The 27,736-nt window shown below is 41.6% G+C and overlaps 1 long non-coding RNA gene across 2 annotated transcripts; it reads right to left on the bottom strand.

The window, feature by feature from the left end:
* Window positions 1–1,424: 1,424 nt before the first annotated feature.
* LOC119717410 (uncharacterized) lies at window positions 1,425–27,263 on the bottom strand. Of its 2 annotated transcripts, none has more exons than XR_011810183.1 (6): window positions 26,798–27,263; window positions 25,075–25,189; window positions 24,516–24,579; window positions 23,746–23,853; window positions 20,410–22,434; window positions 1,425–2,748 (listed from the first exon to the last, which is right to left on the bottom strand). It is a non-coding gene; the product is annotated as an uncharacterized lncRNA (long non-coding RNA). The 2 variants fall into 2 exon arrangements; XR_011810184.1 differs by having other exon boundaries at window positions 20,486–22,434.
* Window positions 27,264–27,736: the final 473 nt, after the last annotated feature.

Raw genomic sequence — 27,736 nt, 5'->3', positions numbered from 1 at the left:
CCTGCTCGTGCCTGCAGACACGAGCATTTCCTGACACTCCTGCACCTTGAAAATTAAAATTGGAGTTAGATTTGAAAGCTGTTCTGAATTGCTTAAACCAATGTTGGTTTGGGAAAAAATAAATAAATAAATAAATAAATCGATGCCTTATTTTAAAAACAGCCAAACAGAAAGTGTTCAGCCTTTAGCACAAACCTGCACTTTGCTTAAAGTAAAGCTGGGAGAAGAAGACAAATTTTCATGTCATAAAAATTCAGCTTCAAAAATACAACAAACTGGGTTTTATGATGATTCACCAAGACAGACCACAGACCGGCCTGAGCTGCCCCTTCCCCACCAGCTCCACATGTGCACACACATGGTGTGTGTAAGGCAGGTTTGTCCCCACCTGAGCTGGATCGAAGGCTTCACAACCAAATTTTGACAATTCCAGTTCTCAGAAAGTCACTAAAAGGGAGCAGGACAAAGGTTCTCATGGCAGAAACCCTGCCTTTAATTTTGTGAGGGCAAATAAGTGTTCTGCCATACCTACTGCAAGTTTAAAAGCTTTGTTTTAAAACTGAGAATCTAACTGACACTCAAAAACCTGCTACATACCAAGCATCAAGCTCTTCCTGAAAAATTAATAGTGCTTAACTTCCAATTCAGATGGAAAATATCATATTTATTAGATGCAAAATATAAGTAAAGAAAAAATGCATATGTGCATGCGTATATACACAGATGAGGAGGTAACCTGTGGTCCTAATGACTTCAACCCATGAACTAGGTCATGCAGATGCCATTTCTTTATTCTGTATGTTCAGTTAAACTTACATAAAACACACCATTTTTTTGAGAATTTGTCCTGTGCAGTGTTTTGAGTCCCAGTAAGTTTCAATTAGTTGTCCTCATTCCATCAAACCAAATTTAGTCCAGGCATATCAGTTGTGAGTTGTAAACTTTCTTCTTTTTTCATCAAATGCACAAAATCATTTCATAACTTCTTTTTTCTTTTACAGACACAGAACTGTCCTAGGAATTCAGATTTTCCAAAGGCTGTTTTGATCTAGCATACATTTTCTATTTATTTGCCAGAATAATACACAAGTCCTGGTCCACCTCGTACATCGAAATGGCAGAATTTCATGACACCAAACCAGCACACGGGTCAGGACGAGTGAGCCCACAGCATGAACCACAAATAATTTATACCTTCCGGGAGCGTTTTTAAGTTTTACTGGCTATTATCATAGCTGCATACATTTATAATTAACTAAAGCCAATAAAGCGGGTAGCTTCCAACACTTACCCCATACCAAACAGAAAGTACAGCATTGCTTTCCCCCACGTCAGACAATACCAAGAGCATTTAAAGCAGTTTCCTCTTAGGCTGCACAAACTTTAATTTCAAACCAAATGATCTTCTCTGTATTTCAAGCGTGTTTTTTTTTTTCTCTCTGACACATTTTAATGACAATAATTTTGTAAATTGTCAATACATAATCATATCAGCTCATGCCTGCTTTTCAATCGGCACCTCCAGCTTGCATTAATTAAACAGCCTGCCTGACACCGTATCGTCTTGGTAAACAAACCAAGTGAGATTTTCAGAAGCCGCGGTGCGAACTCTTTTTCTGGAGATCAGTTATTAAGCTGCAGGTTTCTGTTTCATTTGCCTGCCTTTCACTTTAAAGCAAGCAGCAGCCACTGAGAACACAATAATGAAAGAGGTCATGGAGCACCAGTTGTGCATGAAAGATGCGAAAATTTACTGCAAATGAGACAAGAGCAGTAAATTCATTTTTATTCAAATTACTGTCATCATACATTACCACTTCTCCTGTAAACATTGTGCTTCAGACAGTGTGACAGCATATTATTATTTGCGAGATTATACTATTATTAAGCTATTAACATGTCACCTCCTGCTTGAAACAATGACTCAGCTTGGTACTGCATAATAGGACAAGTTCGGGAGACAAGGCGAGGTGACGGAGAGGTTAGTTGTAAGAAGGGAGGCCATGCATAGAGTGACAGCTGGCACTTAAAGGCTAACATTTATTCAAAAGAGCCCACATAATGAGGATGCGATCCGCTTTTATTTCCATACTGTACCCATCCACTTTCCACGAACTCGTGCTTTTCCCGTCCCCGGGCAGCGTGCCCCTCGGTGCCTGTGGTGGCGGCGAGGAGCCATCGGTGGTGCTCGCCCCGAGATGTCTGTCCTTCTTCCAGCAGGGATGCTGAGAGATGTCCTGTAGGTATTATCGTGAGGTCCCCGGGAGGCTGCTAAGCATTAAAATTTCATAGTTTGTAGGCTTCAAAGGCATTCAGGGCAAAGTTGCCATCCGAAGTTGCAGGAACACACGAATTGCATCAGATGGCATGTTCCACGTTTATGACAGTCCTTCTCCATAGCCTGCTGCTTCTCAAAAACTTTCATGAGCTTCGTGGGAACGTTTCCCTGCCTCATACTGCAGCCAGGCAGCAGGGTTTGTGCTCCCTCACTGCTCCCCAGCAGCTCTGCTTTGCTTTCACCTTGAGCTTTATGGTGGTTCAGCAACCACGCGGCTCCGTGCAGGGCTGCGCCAGCCCTTCCAGCGCTCACAGCCGCTCTCCCCAGCGTTCATAGCCCCAAGGTAAAGACTGCTTCTTCTTACACCCTGCTTTATTGCCCTTCTGCTCTGACTTCTTCTTTCTCTGTCTGCTCTTTATTAAGTTTGAACTTGTTTATGGAAATATTCCTTCTTGAGCCTTTGCAACCGTCTTGGAAAGGGGAAAAAAAAAAAAAATGTCATTTTGTGAAATGAAGCAAACATCGAGCTCTGCTTTAAATTATTTGGGGAAGCGCATGTAGTATAGAGATGCATTGGCATGTTACCAGCAATGCCCTCCCGGCTGGCAGCACAGCCACACATGGGTTTAAAGCTCCAAGGTTCGTGCTTCCACACATGGGATGCGATGAAAGCCATGATGCTCATGAAGCTGCCAAGGCTCAGCTCATAGAAGCATCAATTCAGCACCATCCCAGGTCGGAGAAAGACAACTTTGATGTCTTGAAAGCTTGGGCGATGTGCATTTTATTGTTGGCTTTGCCCCTACACAACTTAGACACAAGGCTATGCAGGAGGGGGTCTGTTGCCCCTGCAAAGGGAAATCCTTCCCTTCCCCTGCCCTGTTCCCCTCACTCACCAACCTCTGTTGAAACGACTCTAAAGCCTCTTCCTTTGGTAAAACATGAGCTCAAACCCTGCTCCCGGCTTTGTGGTACATCTTGTGGGTGCCCTCCCATGGCGCAGAGCTGAGCCCAGGCACTCCCCATCGCTGGAAACCACACAAATTAAAGCCATAACAATAAAAGTAGCTTAAAATAGAAGTTTAGACTATCTGGGCATGGCATGCTTCACTATTGCCCATTTCTGGAGCATTTCCACTAAATGGGGCTGGATGAGGCTGTTTGGGTCTTCGTGTCTGGGCCCTTTCTGTTGCAGACAACACGCCCTGTAATCCCCTGTCATCGGGCTCTGCTTTAAGAGCCGTTAGTGGTTTTTCACATCGTTACCCACATATGGAGGCTGCTCCACAGCCTCACAGCTTTGATATCAGAAACCTTCTCCTAAATTTCTGGCCTTTGAGTAGTTGCAGGTAGTTGATGCCTATTTGTTGCAGAGCAAGCTTTATCCCGCAGTCCTTTTTCCCTCTCACTTGAGCACAATAATCATGTACATTAGCATCAGCAGTCTACATTTTCACCTCTCATTTCCCATAAACAAGAGATTTTCTCTTTCTAAATATGCATTTGTCTGCCCAGCACTGCCTTCCTTTTGCTAACATCACCCTCATCCACCAGTTATTTTTTTCAGCATGCTTGGGCTTTCTTTGCCACGGGCTACCCCAACCTACCAGGCTTTTCTGACCCTGCTGGTGGAAGCATCCCCTCTCCCACAGCTCAGCTCTCCTGGCTCCTTGAGGAGATGTCCTGGCAAGCACTTGCTGCATTTAATCGCACAAGCAGGACTGGTATTGACTGGCTTGTTATTTTAGGAGAATAAATACTCCTCAAGGTCATCCACAGAATTAAAAATAGTCCAGCAAGGCTGGAAGCAAGAGGCTCTGCTCTGTTGCCTCACCGCTTGCTGTTACTGCCCCCATGCCTGGCCCTGGCTCGGCGCACGTGAGACTCCCAGGTGGGCACAGCCACTGCCAGCAGCTCCCAGCGAAGAGGCCAGGGCTGTGCTGCCTTCCCCGGCGCTGGGTGCCAAGCCAAAGTGTGTGGCACTTCTGCCAAAAAATGCCTGTCCCTATCCCGAGTGGAGGGAAAGCACAGAGGGGAAGCCGTGCGGGATCAATGGGGATCTTCCCTGGAGCTCCCCGGGTGCCCAGCATCACCAGAGCCATTTGAGCTTTGCGGGTACCATCCTTGTACCCCCACCACCGCACATTTATTAAAACAAAATTCATACCCGAGAATCTCAGGCTTGGCTCCTGAATCATAATGGGACACTTAGACACAAACTATATTCAATTTGCTGGATGCATAGAAAATTGCACTGCCTTACTGATTATCCTGGTAGCTAAACAAGAGCTCGGGGGCCTGAGTCGTAGTGTCAGTTTTTAAAATCTTAACTATATGAGATATACGGACCCCTGCTTCCCATCAAAATTAATAAAGTTGGACAAAACTCAGAATAAGAAATCATTTCTGTGGTTTTTAATCTGGCCAGTAATCACCGCTCTTAGGCAGCACAGCCCAGTGCACTAACAAAAGATCAGCACAGGAACCATTAAATGCTGAATTTTCCCAGTGCACTGCAAATGCACATATAAACACTGGGTAACCTTAGGCTTAATCAGGGTTCAAAACACAGTTCAGCACCTCTTAAAACACTTTTTTGTTTACACTGCTGCAGCTTAGGCTTGCATTTCCTTGCATGGCATTAGCCACATTTTGATTCTTAATTTTTAACCAGGATCAAGTAAGAGTGCAAAAATTGCTCTTAAATACAAATTAATGATGTCATAAGAGCATGCAGAAATCACAGGGGAAAACTGAGGAAAAAAAAAAAAAAAAAAAACTTTAAATCACAAAATCAGCAAAAACCTAAACTGGTTCTGCATTTCTCCAAGCATTGCCATAGATTATTTAAGCTGCAAGAGCTGAAAGAAAATATGGCAGTAAATGATGAGAGTATGCTCTCGTGTCCTTCACACTTCCCTCATAATTGCTAACAGCAGTGGTTGTCCCAGTGCTTAATAATGTTGTGCTGTAAATACACGCTGCAATGTCCAAAACTAAAATATGTTAAAATCTAACAGCAATAAGGGAAAAAAAAAAAACAAAATGCAGGTAACAGATCAGGTGCAGGCAGTGTGGGGATGTCAGCAGTGTGCCGGCCAACAAAGGAATGGTCATTTGTGCCGTGATGACAAATATTTGATTTGATTTATCAAAGAAGTAGCCAGCTTGATGAGGCCAAACCAAACCAGCCTGCGATCTCCCCCTCCCTGTGCATGGATATATTTAGGTATTTTCCTAGAGACACACAAACCACACACAGCATTTCATCATATAGTGAAAGCACTCACTGTAAGATTTTTTTTTACAAATATCCTCAAAAAACCCTCATCTGTAACGAAGTAGCTGTTCCTTCACAAAGAGGTCACAGGGAGAGGCAGGACAAGCTGTGAGAGGCGGAGGGCTTGGTTTCTCTGCTCCCCCCTCTTGCCATTCCTCCGATCCTGCTGGTCGGGACTGTGAGAGCTGTGAAAAGCTGAACGGCCGCCACCGAACCCATGGCAGCCTGCTCCGGCTGGGGGATCGCCTGCGTTCGCCGCTGATTAGACTGCATTATTTCTATTATCCTATTGGGCTTCACACTAGGAATAGAGGCACTTGCCCTTATTTGAAACTAGCAGACACCAGGAGAATTTGCTGATTGCTAATGAGAAAGCTAAGGTTTTGTTGATATCATCTGGGACGTTCTTGCTGTGGTCTGCTATTAAGATCTGGAGCTCTACATAACACACCATATTAAGCAGGCAGTGACTTTATTATGGGATCAGTATAACTTTTCATGTCTGGTGTACTCCTAAAGCCTAGGCTAAAACACCTTTTTCCAGAATATGAAACATAATATCTTAGTGCTAGCTGCATTATTTAAAAAGGGGCAATGTGGTTCATAACTTTACATTTATTGCATACTTTTAAGCCACTTGACCCATATAAATATTACTATAGAGTTGCCCTCAGTTATTAAATTCTTATTGCTTATAAAAAGGGCAGCAGGAAGTATATAATCTATAGACTAAGGTGTGTTTTTTTTAAGGGGGAGAGGGAAGAATAAAAAAAGGAGGAAGGCTGGAAACAAATGTGTTTTGATCCTGGCCACAGCCTTGACGTTAATACTTTTTCTGGCTTAAAGCAACAGTCTGTTTATTTAAACTTCAGGAATCAGGTACCAGCATAGCAAGTAGGTCCCTACCTTCTTGAAGTTAAACTGGAAACCCCACCTCTTAAAAGAAATTGTTTGCAGAAACTTTTCCGTCTTTATTACAGTCAAGGCCAGGTAAAAACGGGACAGGAGCATTTGCTGCAGTTCCTGGACAATTAAAGAAAAAGCACGCTGCTTTTAGGGCTGTTTTGAGATGGTTCCTGTGGCCAGAGCCTCCTGCGGGCAGCGGGGACCTCGGGGCACACGCTCGCACCCTTGCACTTCTCGGTGCTTTCTGCTTCGCACACCCATGTGTGACAGCGAGGACAACACATTAACATAGGTAATTTTACTTCAGAGTTGCTTGGGGCAGAACCTCTAGACCTAGAGGTTACTGCTGTCAGAGTAGGACCTTTTTCTTCCTGTCACTTCTTTCAGAGATGAAGGGAAAGATTTCCCTTAGCCTACAGCATTTAGCGTGCAAACGCTCCACCACAACATTTTGAAACTATAGAAATCATGAAACCAGCCTGTGACCTTCCATTTCAGTGACAGTACAGGAATCCCTTGAGCAGCGGAGGCATCCTCTGATATTTGGAAAAGTGTCATGTTTTCTTTACAGAGAAAACTGTCATATTGTTGTTGGCATAAAATACAACACTTCCTGGAGTTGTGATTTCCTTGTTTGCTACAAAATGTCACCTGGGCAACTGACATGTTTGTGTTTTGCTTAGAGCAACTTACCACTTATGATATTCAAATATAGTTGATATTGATACCTTAAGCTGTGCTGAAAGGAGCAGCAATTACAGACATCTGAAATTCCTCAGGAAAAGGCAGTTTAGCTAAAAGATGCGGACCCTTATGAAAATGGCAATTCGGCTGCAAGTTAAACACAGCCCTTACACAATTTGCAACCTATTGATGTGCCATGCAGTAATTCTCCAGCAGGAAAAAAGTCTCAGGAAGAAGCAGGCTCACATAAATGAGATGCTTCCCCAAAATAAGCAACTCGGTTTTCACAAGGAAAAAAAAAAAAAAAAAAAGGAAAGAATAAAAAGGAAAAAAAAAAAAAAGAAAAACAAAATGCTCAGCCTGAAGCAATAACAGTCAGTATAGCTGACTGGGAAAGTACAGGGCTTTTAAATCATCCCTGCATTTTCATTTTAAAGTATAGAAGGATTTTAATCTGAGCTAGCGCAGCCCCATTATAGTGTTGTTTTTTTAAGGCAACTTTAACCTTTGTTTTAAATACCAGAGTTTGTATCTGGCATTTAATAATAATAATAATAATAATAATAATAATAATAATAATAATAATAATAATAATAATAATAATAATAATAATAATAATAATAATAATAATTTTTATTTAAAAAGAATAATGTTGCAAGTAGCAAGTTTGACTGAAATCAAGGGTGCTGAGAGGTGTCACTTCAGTTTGCCACAGCTAAAGAGCTGAAGGAAAGGAAATCATATTTACATTTTAAAAACTCCAAATGGTTTTAAACCAAGTCAAATTAAACTCTTTAATTACACAATGCTCCAATACTTCGGAAACTTAAATCACTATCTTAAATCATATAATCTGCAGTGGCAGCTGATCTTTGAAGTGTATATTACAAAAGAAGCAAAATGGGTGTTGGAATATTTGAGGGCTATTTAACATTCTCAGTGACATTTCTTTGCTAAAGATGTCTTAATGTAAAATAAAGAAAAAATATCCACCTCTGATCTGGGTAGAGAGAGAGGCTATGTTTGTTGCTTTCCAGTAAGTAGTTAATTATACCGGTTTTGACATGTGGGTGTAAAATACAAACAAACTTAAATATGCACATGGATATCTGTATGTCTAGATATGTTTATCTCTAAGTATTACAGAGATTTTCCCTGTATTAGCTCTGGGTGAAGCTACACAGATGCAGAAACAGAATAATTACTTCTCAACAGAAACAACAACAACAAAAAAAAATCCTTTTTAAGTAAAAGAGAGCCTATTGTGTTTGAAGTTGTGATGAAAAAAAAAAAATCCTAAAATTATATACACTTAGCAGATACCCTGCTTCATTTAGGAACTCTGTCTTTTAAATGAACAAGCAATTTTTAAACAGATTTACATGTTTTGTAAAATATGTCAAACAAACTAAAGAGAAGGTCTCCTAATTACTCATCAAACAGCCTCCAGTCAGCGGGGAATGCAGCTGCAGTGATATGTTGCACTAATGTTAGGGCAGACCCGAAATGCTTCCTCTTGGAAAACAACCGCGGCGGTGGCAGCAGCGCCTGCGGGCTCGATCCTGCCATGCCGAGTGCATGTGCTGGGCACTGGGCGCATGAGCAGCCCGAGAACGGCTGCGAGGTCAGCCGAGGGCTTAAATTTAAGCATGCATATCACCTTTTTTTTTTTTTTCAGAAGGAGCATCGCTACTTGTCTTTTTTTTTTTCTTTTTTTTTTTCTTTTTCTTTTTTTTTTTTTTTTGCAGTGTATAGGATGTTAAAGCTGCTCTGTTTAGTATGCAAGCGATGCACAAAGTTTCAGGTTCACATTGCCTTTTTTTCTTTCCTTTCCTTCTTTTATTAAGCATCTATTGCTGCAAGATTTCCATGCAAGGCTAATTACGAAATATGCAGAACTGCTTCCTGTTTTTAATGTGAATTGTATTACATCCCGTTTGGTAGAAATGGGGAAAAAAAAGTCCCCATTAGGCATGTTAATGACTGTCCCTTTTAACAAAGCTGTTCGCTTGTCTCAGCACTGGAATTCATCTGAAAATAAGAATACTGCCGAATTAGTGGCTTTCCTTTCACATGCAGGATGATGTTATCTGATATTATATATAAATATTTCTTTTTTTTCTGGCACAGTAATCATAGCGAAATTCCTTATTCCTACATAATCGTTATAATGAAGGGCCCTCTTACCCTGCTCTCCCTCTTCAGCCAAAACTCTTCCTCACTTCAAAAAGGAATTTTTTGAGGCAGCAGCTCTGGAGCAGGGCTCACGGTTTGTAACTTTTCATGTTTCCCCTAAAGGGAGCAAGTGATGTTTGGCATATCCCCAGCACAAGACATTTTTAAAGGTATATTTAAGACATGTATATCATACTGCGGAGTGTATGTGGCAGAGCTAACAGCAGCGTATAAAGGTTTGGGAAAATCCACAGCCCAAAGTGCTCTGACCCTCACCAACTGTCAGCCTCTCTCCTCTGGCAATTGCTGCGTTCACAGAGCTCAGATTTACCCCTTCACCGGTGCCAGTCTGGAGTTACTATGAAATTGAACAGTTATTCTGATGTGCACCCTAATAGCCGGGAACAGAATCAGGCCGACGATGTCACCGTAGCCAAGAGCAGAATTGGACCCGTAGCTGCCACTCTCTCCTGATTTATTCTGTAATTCATATTTTCAACAATATGCAATCCATTAGCAGTACAGAAAAACATGCAATGACTACTTGGGCGGACTTAGGATTCTTGGGTTGCTCTCAGACAGATGGCTTTTTTGTGATTTTCTTTTTTTCCCACAGTTTGCTCTCACTTGTATTGGAACTGCTCTAGTACTTCCATAGGATTTTTAAGATAAGTGGAAGGATTATTGGTCACGCTCCTTAAAATTCATCATGGAGCGGGGCTGGCTTTGACTGCAGTTTGCTATTTGTTGCATTTCTTTACAATGGAACATGTTCAGGACACACACCCTTCAAAGGTTTGTAAAGAGGAAAACAGTCTGCAGAATCTGCCTTCTGTAGGGTCCTTAAATAACTTCTCTCCAACATGGTAATATTTCAATATTCTGTTAAAAGATCCTTGTTAACAGGAGGGACCCCGTATCTCATAACTGGGTTTTTATTACAAATCCCAGAGATGTTTTTTCTATAGATACAAAGGGAACTTCTGCTGTCCTGACTTTTTAAAGGCAAATGTTCAAGAGTTTGTGTTTTTTAAACTATGCATATTTGGTGGATGCAATTACATACATTATACTAGCAGTGCTTTATTTTCTTCCTTTATAGTAATATATAGATCTGAAATTCCAAGGGTTTCTGGTGCTTTTCAGCTGTCACCTCAAGTCAAAATCATGGAGTTCAGCTATTAAAATATATATATATATAATAAATTTAACTTGACCTAATTGAAGGTTTTTAAAGCAAGCAGGTATTTTTGACATTAGAAAAAAAAATACTACAACTGTATTATACACTTATCTCCTCACTTCTATTTATGCTGGGAAAAAGAAAAAAAAAATCCTTTCCAAAATGAGGTCTGAAGTTCAGTCCCTGATAATATCTGTAACGTAGGGTGCTTCAAAGAATAAATTTTTATAAAATGCAAGGGATACTTTGCAACATTTCAGGTGATAAACTGAGGCCAAACCGCAACATCTGATAGAGAGCACTGCCCATGCATATGCACACATATGTACGTGGGTGGAGGAGACACATGTATTGTTTGATTGTGAAGAAATCCCCCCATTTACCCAACCTGTCCGTGCAGTCCCAGCTGCGCCTAATGACACCCTTTGGCCCCCGTTACAGATGAGCTGCTATTTAGTGCTTACCGGGCTATTTTATACACCGAAGTAAACTTTCATACTATGGTTCAAATTTAATCAATTTTTTGTTTTGCAGCCTTTGTAGATTGAGTCTTTTGTTAAGAAAGGACGTCTTGTTTCCAAAACACGCCAGAAGTAATCGCTGGCATCAGAGTGCCACCAAAAGGCAGGAGAAGAAATTAGCAGCCACACACTGACCTTTGCAGAGACAGCTAAGGTTATGCACATAACATTTGCTTGTTTACTTTGCAAAATAAGCAATGAGTTGGAAACTCCGAGCTTAGCAAGCGTCTCGGTACACCTGAAAAGCAACACTGACAACAACAGCAAAACCCACGGTTGTTATTATTTTTCTGTTGTTGTGCGTGGAGACTGTTATCTGCTCCGCTCTATATCTATCATGATGCAACTTTAATAACGTTAGCCAAGACTGCTCAGAAAATCACAGCTGTAGCTGGAGGCAAAAGGAAAAAAAAAAAAAAAAAAAAAAAAAAGGGAAAGAAAGAGGGGAAAAAAAAAAAAAAAAAAGCTAAAATGAGGTGCTTCTCCCAAGCCTCACCTAGTGAGCTGAGTATTGGCTTATGCGTGAGAATAAGCAAACGAATCGATCGCTGCAGTAGGTTGATGGCTACTGGTCGTTTTGATGGATATGACGGTAAAAAAAAAGTCCAGATTGGTTCACAGTGGACCTCAAACCATGTCAGCTAAAACCAAAGAGACAAAAAAGTGACAGCTGCGGAGAGTACACTGCAGGCAGTCAATGGTTCCTGTGATTTATTGTTCCATCTGCCTTGCCGCTGTGAGGACAAGTTCCCCCTGATTTGGTTAAAATGAAAAGGACCTCAGAGAGCACAACGTGTTTTTTGAAAATGTGCAGAAACTATTTTTTTATTTCTTGATTTATGTGCCTTTCCCCCTCCATAATGTTTGCACCAATTGTTACCCAATAATGCTTACTGAAAAATGTGAAGCTTCCCAACCACTAAGAAACCCTCCAGACCACCCCCACCCCTCCAGCCCATCACATGCACATACAAAAAGAAAGGAGGGGGGGGAGAAGAAAAAAAAAAAAAAAAGAAAGAAAAAAAAAAACACCCTACTAAAAAAAATCCCCGCATAAATAACCCACGCTGGCAAGCACAATCCAGAAAACTAGTTTGTCTATTTTTTAACCTTCCCTCTTTCCAATTAACAGCCACATTTCTGCATTTCGGAGCCTGCACAGCATCCGGGCTGTGAGACAGTTAAAAGCAGGGCTCCGCAAAGGGTGCTGTAACAATTTAATATATTAGAGAGTTCAGCCCCAGATTATAAATTTGCCTGAGCCACCCAAGTGCTACGGCCAACAGTTTTCGACGAGGGGCTGAGCCCCGCAGCTGAGCCTTCGCGGTGTTTACCCAGGAACTTTTTGCCATTTCGGACTTGAAAAGGGACATTTCCTTCATGTGGTTGGCGCAGCTTATTACCCCATTAAAGAGCAGCCCCGCACGGCGCGTCTGTCGGGGTAACACCGTGGCCTAATCAACACTCGGAGGTGTAGCACAACACAAATAATCTCCCTCCTCGGGGAAACCCAAGTGGCAGCCTGAGAAACGGTTGGGCCTTTCCCAGGGGGATTCAAGTATGCCGCTGCAGAAACACGGTTAATGTTTTAATACATTTATGGAGCATAAATCATAAATGAAGCGTTAAGTATCCAGTGCTCTCTAAAAAGTTTTAACAAATACGAGCAAATTGAATGAATCTGGCAGGGCGAGCTATTGATAATTTTCCATGTGCATCGCACGTCGGGAGAAATGGATGTAGGGCCTCCGAGACCTGCCCCGTCCCTGCGTGTGGGATCATTCCCCAGCAAAACTGCGCCAACCACAGCCCGGCAGAAGCAAAGTGCCGGCTCTCGCTCCCCCCCCCCACCTCCCATAAATGTTTAACGCAGATCAGCGCATTTTCAGCAAATTTCCCATGAAGGGGCCCGTCGGTTTCGCCGGTGCGTGGCGAGGGGTGCGGGGCCCGCCCGGGCACAGGGTCCCCAGCGGCCTGACCCCACAGCGGCCGCTTCCTGGCTGCAGGCCTCCCTTGGCCTAGCGGGCCGGCCCGCTGTCAGGAGCCAGCCTCGTCTCCTGCGCCAGGATGTTGGTTTTACCTCTCAAGTGTTTCCTGAATTTGCGAAAATCCTTCTTTTTTCTTTTTTTTTTCTTTTTTTTTTTTTTCTGGGGGTTGTCTGCGGCGGCTTCGTGTGCGAAAGCTCATTTGGCTTTCCCAGGGAGGGAGAGGGAAGGGAAAAAAAAAAAAAAAGAAAAAAAGTTTGAATTTTAAAAAATATATATATATGAAAAAATAAGAGAAAAGAAAGAGAAAACAAGAGGGAAAGAGAAAGAGAGAGAGGGGAAAAAAAATGTCTTAGTCGCTACTGTTGAGCAGGGGGTTTTCTCCTGGGACCAGTTCTACTTTTGGAACATGTTATTGTCAGGCAGAGGTCAACATCTTTTACCTCTTTTTTCCATTATTCAAAATAAGTATTGATGTTATGTTTTAGCTATTTAAAAGCCAGCTGCCTTGCTCATTTCAGATATTTTTCCTGGTATTATTGTATGTGGTAATAGCTGGCCTGTGTATCGTCTTTCACAAAATCTAGCCTTTCAGGGTCTCAGTCTTCAAATGATATCAATCAAAATTTATGCAATTCAAAATCCATATGTATAGAGTCCCAGTTCACCTCATTTAATGATAATAGTAAACCACATGTTGTGTACATGTCTGAAACACTTTTCTAGTTCTTGACTGTATTAACCCTAGGGGCACTATGTTTTTGTAAAGCTTGCCCAACTGAGCAGCATAATATATTGATTAATACTTGGCAACAACTGCATTCTTGAATAATAAAACCATGAACAAGGTAAATGTGTACTAATAAAACACGAAGAGTGTCAATATTATTTGGGGATGTGTGTTAATAAAAGATGCTAAAGATCAGGAAAGCCCTGATCCTCACAATTAACAAAAAGCAGAGCCTAAAACCGGTCTCTTTTCCATGATATTTTTATTCCACATTTCCTCACCTACCTGGGCAGACGTGGAGCAGCTGCAACAAATACTCCATATTTATGGGGGCTGCGTCCAGTGTAAACGAAAAAGTTAGGCATTTCTGCGAAAGGCAGATTGAAATGAGCAGTAATTCATTGCTAGCCCAGTCCTTTCCGGGCAGAGCAGCGTGCGGGCATCACAAGCAAAGCCTGGGAACAGTTACTGCTTTTACAATAGAATTTGCTTCTGACAGACTGCATTATTTACTTAAGGTTTAATATACAGTTAGAAATAAGATTTGCTTTCATGGAAAAGCACTAAAACATTTGGCAAAGGAAGAGCTGAACATTTTCCTTAATTTGTTTTGGCAACTCTGAAAAATAGATCCCATTACGCTCACGTTTGCATTCTAGAAACATAACAATGAACAATAATTTTACGAAAATCAAGATATAATTAAAAATAGTGTGATACAATAAGGAGTGAGCGAAGGCAGAAGAAAGAGAAGAGACGTGCTGGAAAGCATTGCTTTCAGCACAGGGGATGACTGCGGAGGGAGAACAGCAAAGGACACCAGCTGAAAAGCTCTTGCCAGCATTTATTTGTTTATTTGGGGGCTTAGAAGGGAGGCAGCAGAAGAGGCAAGGACCTAAAAGTACGAAGTAAGGCAAATTGTTTAGCAAACAGTTAAAATAGTTTCATGCTTTTTTTTTTTTTTTTTTTTAAAGGGAAGACAATATTTAAACACAGGTTTGCATTCATATTTCAGTCACTTGACTTTTGTATGAAAACAAATATTGAGAAATTAAACACAATTATGTTTTGATTAACTGGAGCTGGTTCCTAAAACCGCAAGGTATAGCAGCAAGATTGCATCTGTGTCTTCCCTCAATGCCATCCACATGAGTCACAGCGAGGCAGGAAAGCTGTTGACAAATTAATACTTTAAGAAAATAAACTATGGTCATGTTGAACATAGAGCAACTTTATCCTGATTAATTTGTGTTGGAGTGGCTCCAGCCCCCTTTACAAAGCCGCGCAGTTTGTACAAATGTAATTTCCTAATATTTACATGAGGAAAGCCTCAGCCGTTAAGCTTTGCCTCCAGTGTGAGTTTTGTGGTTAGTAAAAAGACAATAAAAATACAGAGAGGTAATTGTAAGCACATTTGGAGAGGGAAAAAAAAAAAAAAAAAAAAGGAGAGAGAGAGGGGAAAAAAAGCTTTTCTCCACTCCTCCTTGCACAGCCCTATAAAAGTGAGCTGTGCTGTGCCGTGCTCGCGGGGACCGTGGTGCCAGCCTCACCCAGCAAAGGTTTAAGTAACGCAACACCTCCTGCTTAATAACAACTGTAATGCTGCGATTGCACATAACAAACAAACAACCCCTTACAACGCCGGCGTCATGCTTTAACTCCGGTATTCTCTAAAAGCCAGTATAAATTCAGATTAGCCTGCCTAATCACACGGTCTCTGTCATTTTATGTCTTTATTTAAATAGAATGTCAGACATTCGTACAATTGTCTAATTTAATAAATACGAGGAGGAAAAATGCAGTTATAATGTGTTGCTTTGTTTGAAGAATATTAAAAATAACCTTTAGTTTTAATGAGATTTTTTCCCCCCATCAGTTTACACAATTTTCCAGATGCAAAATGAGCTTTTGGCTGTAAAATATTTTATCACATTGTCTTACACAATAAAGATTAGATGTTTTCGCTCTCTCTCAACTCCACCGCAATTATTTTTTAGTGTTTGCAAATCATAATATCATTTAAAAACCATATTTTATACCTCATCTAAAATACTTTTATAGCAGTGTGATGAAAAAAAACCCAACACAACATCTATTTAACTACTCTTTTTAAGTGGCTGTAATATGCTTTGGTATAATTTCCCAGAAAAAGGCATAGCTAAAAAAGCTTAGCTGTTCTTGAAAACAAATCTCCCAAGAAGCATCTTTGCAAAAATCCCCAGAATTTAATTCCCCTGGCTGAAGAGCCCAGAGAGCCTGAATATAAAAATAGTAGCCCTGTCATTTCACATTCATTAAGTGTGAAACTCAGAAATTAATAATGTAAAAATATGCTTTTTAATTAGTCTTACATTCTGCCCAATGTACTTAAATGGGATCAGCAGCTCCCTAATGATTTTTTTCTTAATAAAGTATTAGCCTGTGATGCACTGGGGTTGACAGGTATGATAAACTGGAAAGTACTTTTGGAGGCGTATGAATGATACCAAAATAGTACTCTCCCATTTAAATGTAATTAACATCAGGGAGCAATATTACATGAGGAGAAGCCTGCAAGATTTTTATTTCAGGGTATTTTTTTTTTTCATTTCTTGTTTTATGAGTAGTTTGATGATTGCAGCAGTGATTTTATAATTTAATTACCTTTGTTGAAAGCTAAGCTTTTGCTAATAGCAGGTCAACAGGATCATAAAGCAGTCTTCAAAAATATTAAAAAGGAGGTAAATCCCCTTAGCTAACCTACACAATAACAGCGCGGGTGCGCGGGTGTGGATGCGATGCATTTTATAGATGTGTGCGTGTAGACACTCTAAGCCTGTTCCCGTGTTATTTGTTTACTGTGCTATTTCAGATCAGTATTTACCCTCTGAAGGGACTTGTTATGCATTAATCATATGCAAGGAAAAAAAAAAAAAAAGAAAGTTGCAGAGGCTCCCTGCCATCCGTGGGGCACAGGTTCTGCCAGCACGGGCAGCTCCCACAGCAGCACCGCCCGGGGCCCCGCTCCCCTCCGCCGCCCCTTCCGCAAACACTTGGCGCTTTTACATTTCTAAAGCTGCCTATTTTACAATGGGAGATAAAAGATCACTGTTGACCTGCGCTGCTTGTGCAAGAGTATTCCCTAACTTATTTATATGCCAAATGTCACTTGTGTTTACTTAAGAATTTCTGCTCATATCTCCCGGTCGCGGCACTCCCCGATGATGCACTTTCCATACGGTAAACCAGCCGGTAGGAGGGCAGCTCCCCGCTATCGGTTGGAGCCTCCTGCTTGGCACAGCATCTTCCCCAACATCCATGAGCATTTCTGTCGGCTTCCACGCTGCTCAGCACCATTGACGTCCTCCTGGGGGGAACCTGCTGTGACACCAAGGTACTGAGGCACTTGCCAAAGGTTTTTCCAAATGCTCGTCTCTGCCCCGGCGTGAGCACAAGGTGGTGCCTCCTGCCCAAGCATGGCCTCACCTTTCAACCCTGGTTTTAAGTTGGAATAAATGAAAAGTTGGAGCTGGCCCACCTAGCCAGCCAGGGCTCCAGCTAGATGCTGGCCTGACCACTGATACTGCAAGGGAATTCGCATTTGATGATGATTTTCCTTTGGTTTATCTGAAAGAAGCCAATCCAAGGGAATGTTGTTCATTTGAACAACAACAACAAAAATCAGTTTATTTTTTCCCACTCTTCCCTTAGATACACATGCTTCAGGACTGGTCCAGGTGACAGCTGCTGAATATCCCAGCCAAACTGGAAGGCCTTATGGCAAGTGAAAGCATCATCCCATGGCCGAGGTGGCCAAGAGATGGAGTCAGACACTTCAGGTGAGGGCACTGTTAATGAACACGGTGTGAACCCGCTATCCCAAATTCCCGGGACAGCCAGGGTGAGGGTACTGGGCCCCAGGTGCCCAGCCGGTGGCAGCACCGCATAGGAATGGCCCTGAGTGCAGACAGTCCCTGCAGGACATCTATTTCTCCCAATGTCCTTTAAAAATATGATCATGAAATATCATTTCTTCTCTATTTATCTCAGCACTACAAAACTGCCTAACTATTGGCTCTACGTGAGCTCTTTTATAATATTTTTCCAATCACAAACACCATTGCATTGTTCCCCAGGGATTTCCATGATGGATCTATCTATCTATCTATTTACACGTTCATGAATCAAATCATCGGAGTGGAGAAAGTTTGTATAATCTATAGCTTTCATAAGATTTCACTGAACTTGTACTTCAGGGGGATTTCCAGGAGTGTGACGTTATGTGGACCCCTCTGGGGCGTGCTCAGATCACCTCCTTCCTTCCCACGGAATTTACCGTCCTGTCAAAAATCCACAGCGAGCTCACCCCAAAAGTGAAGCTTAAAATGTATGCCCGGCTCTGAGCCTGCAAAAGGAGTTTCAGGAGCGGGGATGGGAAACTGAATCAAAAACTAATCATCAGAACTGCCCTCCTGCACACACACAGGCTGGAAATCTTATTGCTGAGATATTTGGGGTTTTCCTGATAGAGAATAAAAGACAAATAATCAAACTTACTGGGAAATATTTGCATAGGGCCACGGAGTGCAAACCTTAGGAAAGCTGAGCAGTATTTACTCATAGGAATAGCCCTGGTGCAGACACTGCTGCGTGCAGCACTCGCCCATCCGGGGAATAGGAGGGAGTTTGTCTGAGTTAGACACGCAGGCAATGGCCCCACACTGGGGCATCATAATGCTTTAATTAATTAATGTCTGTAAACTGTTTGGTGATCTTGGGATGAAAGGAGTTCTAGAAATGCCAGGTATTATTGAAAATTAATTACTCCAGCCTTCCCCCCAAATCTTGCTAAACATATTTCATTTTTTAATCTACCCTGCTGCTTAAGTAAAGCTCATTGCAGAATTATTTTCTGCTAAATATCAGAGGAAATGAGAGGGAGCCACCGGAGCAGCAGGCTGAGCTGCAGCATAAGGCCCCGTGCGGGAGCTGCATTTCAAAGTGGGTGCAGGCACAGCACACAGCAGCGTGGGTGTGCTGGGGGCTGCCTGGTCCCATGTCCCTTTTGGTGGCCAAACCAAGGCCAGGCCTTCGTGTGGTGCTAAGGGGCTGCCGGAGGAGCATGCTGCCACCACAAGACCAAGCCACAGGAGACGCAGGACCACTTCAGGAGACCCAAGGACATCACAAACTGCTCCAGCCGCCACTGTGTGCTCAAGCCGGCGAATCAATCACTCTAAATGCTATTCATCATTCAATCAAAGGAAGACAGAACACGTATATTATTTATACAAGTCTGAAATCATTTTGTGTTAGTTACTGAAGAGTCACCTTCTGCATCATCGCCAAGCAGAAGGGAAGTCCTGGAGGAGACTGCACCAGACCCAGCAGGCACACTCCAGGTGGCCCCAAATGCATGGTTGAAGCAATAAACTACATAAAACAAATAAAATAGACACTGCTATAATATTGTTCAAGTCTGCAGATTTATGGGCGTGTATTTCAATTCATGTAATGCACAAATCAGTGATTTTGTTGTTGCTTATTTGTAATTTAGCCCTACAGTCTGTCTGGGACATTATAAGGCCATGGTAGCCCTGGAGTATTTTTGCAGCTCTCCTTGGGAAGTCAACCCTTCCACTTCTATGAGGAGACATAGCCCAAATCTAACACCAGTCTCATAGATGTTTGGGGGGAAAAGGAAGTATTCTTAACAGCTTGGGCCCAGCGGAAAAATTCCCGATCGACTCTCACAACATAAAAAGTGACCCTATTGTGTATTCTGCAGAGCTGCAGCCACTGCAGTCATCTGTCTTCTCCTGGCCTATCCCACCCTGGTTCTCCTGTGAGACCAATTTGGGTTTTCTAAGGTAAGGAAGTTGTCAGATTAACAGGAACTCCACATAGGCTGCAGCAACCTCTTCCTACTTCTCCTCTTCCTGCTCCTCCTCCTCCTCCTCCCCCCTCTTCTCCTTTTCCCTTCTATTTCTCTGTTCTTCTTCCTCCTCCTCCTGTATCCCTGGAGAATTGGCAGCAGGAGCGAGCTGTGTGCCCAAAATATGCCCTCCATCATGGCTGGATGTGGCAGGATAATCACCACTGCTCTGTAACTCCTTCACCACCAGGCCTGGAGGAGAGGAGCTCCTTCCTTACTGTCCTGAGTCAAACCCACAGCTCATTTCTCACCTATTCCAATTTTCAGCAGAAAAATATGTGTTTTACCAAATCTTCCTCTGGATACTTCCGACAGTGAACAGCAGATGGGGCTACAGAAATCATCACATTTAAAAAAAAAAATAAAATGAAAAACAGCCTTTTACATTCTGAAAAGCAATTTATTCTACACCATTTCAAAAAATAAATAGGATTCTCCTTTTCTGTTTTAAGACATCAATGAATCTGTCGCATAATGGGCTTTTGTAAACCGATTATCCTTGATAATCTCATTAGCTGAAATTATTTTACTTTTCTAACATGGTAGATTTTTAAATACCTTTTATTTCATATCCCTCTGGGCACGTTGCAGTGAAATTTACTATTAAGCAAAATAATTATCTATCTCAAACCTTAATGCTAAAAAGTAAAAAAATAAAATAATTACGATCTAAGGGCAGATATTAGAACGGAGAAAGTAGAAGAAAGCCCACAACCCAGAGTGAAAAAGGGAAATTTCCCCGAGCAGGCAAACCTCCTCTCCCTGTTGACAAATAAATCGCGGTGATGTCCCTGTGAATACCAAGAAGTGGTTCGCTTCTGCCACGGACCTGCGCCATCACAAGATGTGAGTTGTTTCAGAAGAAGCTTAAATCTGCGTTTTACGTGTGGAAGTTTGCAGCTGTAATGGGATTACGGTGTCGGCAGAGGGAGGGAAGTTTGCAGCTGTACTGGTTCGGGGGGTAGGAAGCAGCTGTTAAAATAGAGGACTAATGGTGATTAATTCTTATTATGTGTTTGAAGATTGCACAATGAGTTCAGGACCCAAACCCTCCCACAGGGAATAAACTGAAGAAGGAGGATTTAAAAAGAGGGAAAATAGAAGGGGAATTTTAATGTGCATTTGGCCTAAGCGGCCTGGTCTTAAATCACTTTATTAATATTTAAGCATAATTTAAATCAATGTTATTAAGACAAAAAAAAAATATCTATCTGGGGAAACGTGTAATCAGAGCATATTTATGCAGAATGGGAAATCACCTGTCCTCCCTCAAAAGTACACATACAGGGACCAGACAGGGAAGAGCCCCTGCCCTGTGTCCCACTCTGTCACTGCAGTGAGGGATGCCGATGGTGGCCAGTAACACCAGCATAAAGGTGCCAGCAGCAGGAACAGCCCAAGCTGACCTCAACTCGATTTGCAGTCCCGGGGGAACCTGCCGTGTTTCCCAGATTCAGGGCAATTCACATAAGACCCAGGTTATTTGCTGCAATATTGTGGCCGGGTCCTACAGCCAGCTTGCAGAGAAATGCAATGTGCCGGGTGTTCTTGGGCTTCCCCAGAGCACAGCAGGTAGAAGATATGAGATTTCTATTTATATACTGCAGCCCAGCCAAGGAAGTGACAATTTCACAGCAAAGGTAAGGGAATGGAGTGTGAATGTGCCTAGAAAGATGTTGGTGCAGATGGGGTGCCATGGCCCACCACAGGCCGCAGCAGATCCCCACAAGCACCTGGCCCCTCTGCCTTGAGAAGCTTCTCCCAGCTCATTGATTTTGTGGCTTGACAACATAACATGGCTCTCGCAGCCCTCCTACAGACCAAAAAAAAAATAAAAAAGAAAGAAAAAATAAAGGAGATGAACAGCAACAATAGGGCAAGCTCAAAGATAGGGCAAGCTCTGTTTCTCAGACAAGACTTTAATGAGAATTAATCAACTATCATGCACAGAGAGATTTCACTGGATTATTACAAGGGAGAAATGAGAGGGAAAATGAACAGAAAGCTAAAGTTTATTTATGTGAACTATTATGGTTTGAACTTAAATTTTGAAATCATACCAATCTTTACTAATCTGAAAGAAATCCCCAAAGACTTGGGGAGGACTAAATAAAAGTTCCTTTAACAAAATAACTCTGCTTGTGATTTTACTGTCACACTTTTAAGACTTTTTATTTTTTGTTTTCAAATCTGAACAAATAACTCGTGAATGTGTACCAAGAAATCCTGCTTTTTGCATGGCTGTAGCTTATACTCATTCCCAGTAGAGCAGGTTAGTAAATTAAAACATTCCTTCTAGAAGCAACTGATAACTTCACACTGATGATGTAGGTCAAAGACATCTTCAGTAAATTACAGGCCCCACCACAGGAGGAAGTAGTACAATTGGGACATGAAGATCATGTGGATTCCATACTGGAGACCAAAATACCCATTTTTACTTCTAGCTGCCGTATAATTCAAGTTGGGATATTTTCAGCCCAGTATCGATGGGTCAGTGGTGAAGGTTAGGATGGATTTATCACCTGACAGCCACACAGAGAGGAATGGGTTAGGATGTGGTTTAAATCTTGGGTGCTCAATCCCATAGGGCCCACAGCAAAGCCTGGGCCCTATGCAGAGCTCAGATGACCAGAACATCCCACGCTGGCCTGTGAACACCTCTGAGCTGGATTGCAGGCTTTGTGGGAGGCTTGGGTTTCAGCAGTGTGTCCATGTTATAATTAATAAGCAATTTCCGTTTGAATGGTGTGTTTTGTCTTCATTTGAGCACGTTCTCTGCAAAGACAAAGATCAAGACAAACCTACTCAGAACACAACGAAGATAAAAGGGAATCATAAAAAGAGACAGACAGAGGAAAAGAAAGAACAAGGAAAAAGAGAAGACAAAGAACAGGGAGACACCAAAGAGGACACAGAACAAAGATACGCAAAATGAAAAGACAAAGAAAAGAAGAGACAAAGAACAAAGATGATAGAGCACCAGAAAATATGCAAGAGAGGCACAAAAGGGAAGAAGGGGGAAAACAGCAACTGAGAACAAAGGGCAGAGAACAGAGCAAGAGCAGAAAGACACAGGAAGGGAGAAAAATGGGAGAGAATTCAGCCAAGACGAGGCGTGAAAAACAGCCGAGACAACAAGAGAAAATAAACACAATGAAGAGAGAAAACAGCTAATCATCTTCTGATTTGCATTAAAAAATAAGTTGTGGGAGCACAAGCTTGACAGCAGAAACGTTGTCAAGTTGAATGTCAAGATTTCTCACATCCTCTAAATCCAGTCAGACTTTTGAAACCCATGGGTTGGGTGATGCTGGTGTGCTGGCTGTGCGAGAACAGGACCAGAGAAGGGAAGGATTAGTGCCCAGCACTGAAGAGATGACAGAAATTGGTGTTGTGGAGGGTTGACCTGGCTACAGAACAACGATGGAGGGAGGCACCTGCACCTAAGGGATGCTCAAGGACAAGCACAAATCCCTTCATAAGCCTGCAAGATCCATCATGATGAACCATGCTGGCAAAGCCATTCTTATCCCCTCTGTAGCTTCTTTACGAGAAAAGAATGGTAGAATCCAAAATACACAAGTGTACCCACAATTTTAAAACATTTCGAGGAAAAGGCATGGAAAAAAAAAAAAAAAAAAAAAAAGAGAAAAAGTCAACACTATGGTAGTAGTCAGTGGATACCCAGACTTGGTAGAAATGACAAGAGTTATAATTAAAGGTTTTGTGCTGACCAAGTCTGCCTGTATGAGATCTAGAGCTAATATCTAGAGAAACCACAGAAGTTACAGTCCTGCTGGAAAAAGTGAACAAATAATTCCTTCACAGATCTTGACAATGGGAAAAAAAAAAAAAAAAAAAAAAAAAAAAAAAAAAAAAGCAATCTAGGAAAAAAGCAATCTTTCTCCACATTTCGTGGAGAAAATGAATGAATACTTGGGAGTTTTGTGCACATTGTTAAAAATACATTAGGGATGGAGGATGCTGAGGTCTCCTTGGTGCTGGACACAACACGACAACCCCATATCAGTGGAGGCAACCCAGGGTAAAGTTGTATAGCAATACGAGGTTTGAATTCCTGCTTACCCTTTCTTGCTTTACTCCTTTGGCTTTACTTCACCTCCTCACCTCCCGGATGACCGACCGTGTTTCAAGGCAGAGGTTGTGGGCTGTGTTGGAAGTGTCTGTCCAGATCTGGGACAAAGAACTCAGATTTTGTAAAACACCCTTTGCAAAAACTCAGAAGACACAAGGTCCAGTTTAGTTGCATAAGCCTAGATTTCCTAAGCACTTCTGTATTTGTTTCTAGAGGTGTTTTAAAGCAATAGGTAAATTAATGTAACAATAAAATATTGATTTCTTTCAAGTTTTCTATAGAGCAGTGGAAGGTCTCGCAAATGCATCTGCCAAACAAATGCAGAACCATACAACAAAAGCCTCTTGAACCATGACAGATTTCAAAAATCTAACTTTTTAAAATATTGATATTATTTTTCTTATTGAATCTCAGCTTTTTCTTCCTTTTTTTTTTTTTATTTTTGTTTTTGCTGTCAGCTATCACAAAAGGCTCAAATAGCACTGATTTCATACACTTGTCCTTTGTACACTATGTTTTCTTCTAATTTAATCCATTCATGTTTATATCATATTTAATGTCACTAATACATATAAACCATATTACTTGATATTCTACATTCAACATTGAGTTGGCTGGCACTACAGGAAAACTGGTGTGCCATGGGTTAAACCTGCTTCCCATGCTGCTCGTTGGTTATATTTTATTTACCAGTATTTCTATAATGTGCTATTTTTTTTTTCCTTTTGAGATTTCCTTGTTTCTTTCAGAACACTTTCACCTTATTTCCGGGCTGCTTCTCCCCAAGGGGCAAAGTGGAGGTTCAGAAACTTCACATGAACTTCCTGAAAAAGAAACAGATCACCTATTAAAAAAATAAAAATAATAATAATAATGAAAAGAGTGGAATGTGCTGTGAATATAGCTTAATACATCCCAAAGAAAGAACTGGCTCTAATCACAACATAAAATTTAAAATTCATTGTTGTACGCAGTTTATTGATTTAATAATGTATTTATTATTTATGATTTCTAGGGCAGATGGAATTGTATTTCCATTATTTGATTCAGGTTAATCACGAGATAATGTTGTTCTTTTATACTTCCACCTAAAGACACTTCTGGTGTTCGAGAAGCAGATTGTTTTCCATAGCTGCAAATCAAATCCCTTTCTGTCATGCAATTATTGGTATTTTCCTACAAAATGATAATCTGTTTAAAATCTAAGGTTAATATTTGAACTGAAATAATTGCACACATATGAATTGCATCTAAGATAGGAAGGCTTCAGGAGGGGCTCTGGCCTCTCAGATGCTTTCACTGTTTTTAAGCACTCGTACCTGGTCTTTGGGGTGTGCTGCTCCTCCCAGGACCCAAACCTGCACTGGTAACGCTACTGCTCTTCACTGGCTGTGCTCCTCCTGACTGGAGTTTTCCATCATTCAAGGCCAAGACCTCAGGAAGAAAAAGCATTTGCTGGAGATGTTGTAGACAAGATGCTTCTGCAGAAACTCACCTTCTGGCCATGTTCTGAGGGACACTTTGATTTGTTTACCTTCAAGTCAGTTTTGACGTGGTTTAACCTATGTATCAGGAACTTCACAAATATTTATTATTCCTTTATCCCAAGATCTAGCTTCTGCTGGTGAATCATTAGTTTCCCTGAAGAACAGTAAATGCTACTAGTGACAGAATGCACAAGGCAAAGCTAAGAGAAATCAGAGCAATGAGATTTTCAGGCCAACTGATTTTACCCTACCTTAGATAGATTTCCAGTCTTGCTGAGATATGATGTGGGACTTTACAAGACCTGGTTTGAAATTTATATTGCATCTTTTTTCCAAAAGGACACTCCACTTTCAGAGTGGCTGATGCCAAGGCATGGGCTCGGGGTGCCCAGAAGCACCACCATGGCCAAGAGCTGCTGTTGGGTGTGCAAAGTGCATCTGCCAAGCTGCCTCCTTGCCCTGCTGAACACACCAAATGTTAAGCAGCTCTCCTCTCACACCATGCTCTGTTTGGAGGAGCTCTTCACTTGCTTGAACATTTGTGAAAGTACAAATAATAATAATAATAATAAAAAAAAAAAGTACATTTTCAACTCAGGCTGTCTTATGGGTAAATATGTACTGCATGCAGGACTGGTGGCAACTTTCTCATGACCGTATTTTCCTCTGCTCATGCAGCTCACTCCTAGAGCCTGCTGGCAGGGTGGCTGGCTGTGGGATAGCAGACTTGGACTTTCAAAGCTAAACTTTAGAATAACAGAAAAATAAAATTCCAGGATTTAATAGCAATAAAGAAGCTGGAGTAAATGAAAAAGATCAGTTTGCCAAAGTCCGGGAATGTTTCCACAGACAGATGTGAGAACAGAGAAAGCTCCCAGACTCTCCAGGAAGACAAAGAAAGTCTCATCAGCACATTTTAAGTCCGTTTTCATTCCCTATTTTCTGATATTTCCAGAGGCAAGATCAAGGATGGACTTAACTCTCCTTAAAAATCTCACAGGACTCCATCTCTTTCAGGGGATGTGAGGATGCCAGCTCTACCTGTGCCACAGTCCTGCCACCAGAACTTCTCCATCTCTTCCCAGACAGGAGACAACACAGCTCCCACAGCACTGCTTGTCTGCAGCTACCATAGAAGTCAATGAAGCCAGGGAAGAATCGTGCTCTGGTGATGATATTCAAGAAAGAAATATCTGCATATGTACCTGCATCACAAATTTGTGCTTTTTTTCATTTTATTTTTCCCTGACAAAAATGAACCTCACGAGGAACTCTGCCCTTCTGTCTCTGCAAACTTAGGAAGAGAATGGAGAATGGACTGAGATACAGAGGTGTAATTTCAGTGCTACTACAGCTCAGTTGAGTCCCCTCTTAAGAATTTGGCCCTCCACAACATCAGGCTCAGGAATGTTCCCACAACACAGCTGTAAAAGCATCGCTCATTGTAAAGGTCCAGTTGTGCTGCAGGACAAACATACGGCTCTTGCCAGCCCAGCCTCTCTTCGCTGCTACACACTCTCTGAATTTTATAGTTTGAAAATGAGGGGCATCTTACCCAATTAGGTACTCCACAGCCTAATCAGCTTCTTTCTCTACCAGGAAAATATTATGTGTTTCGACCCAGCTGTTCCCTTGTGTTGTTGTGTTGTCAGTCATATTCTGCTGGAGAGAAAAGCAATGGTGAGCCGAGGACATTCCTGCACATCTGTTAGCTGAAAGACAGCAACAGTAAAGGATTTTAGAGCAATTTCCAGAAACAATAAGAATTAGTTGCTCATCTGATACTAACAACGTGCACCTTTTCCTCTTCTTTAGCATGTCTGTCAAATAATGTAATTATTAAGGACCAACAATGTGGCTTTTTATGGCAACCAGTACCGACTACGCTGGAGTATTGCATTTTTAATTATTATGATGTTAAATTGCTTTAATTGCTGACACTCTCCTGATTCACAGAGCATTTTTATAACATTTATTAAAAAAAGGCCAAAGTTTATTTTACAATCTGCAATAAAGCAGAACACAAAAACCAGCAATTGGCTCAATGATCCCAGCACATTAGTTTTATACACAGACTGCATATTATTCTTGCTCTATAAGTGATGTGAAAAGCAAAATTGAAGTCCTGTACAAAATTTGATCATCTTACTTAATAACAACAGATGCTCAAAGTGGTGGCATTTTGAAAAGAGCTCTGTATGCTACTGGTTATTAAATGGCAGGACATTTGGCATCGTCTAGCATTATACCATTTGAAAACCATAGAGTCACATAAATAGCCGATGAGAGCTAGAAAAAAAAAATTAGCTCCTGTCTGCATAACAAAACTCACTTCATTTAAAACATTGAAAATGGTTAGGCTGCCTTTCAAAAGAAAAGTCTGTAAAACTTATTGGAGGGAGAGCTTCCCTTTTATCTGGAAAACACAGGAAAGCAAATATGTTGGGGGGAAGAGAAGAAATGGTTCAACAGCATGACTGATCAGCCTTAACTG

The sequence above is a fragment of the Anas platyrhynchos genome, chromosome 6 (genome assembly GCF_047663525.1).
Source record: "Anas platyrhynchos isolate ZD024472 breed Pekin duck chromosome 6, IASCAAS_PekinDuck_T2T, whole genome shotgun sequence".
In the NCBI taxonomy this organism is placed as follows: Eukaryota; Metazoa; Chordata; class Aves; order Anseriformes; family Anatidae; genus Anas; species Anas platyrhynchos.
This window is presented reverse-complemented; position numbering and strand designations above follow the sequence as displayed.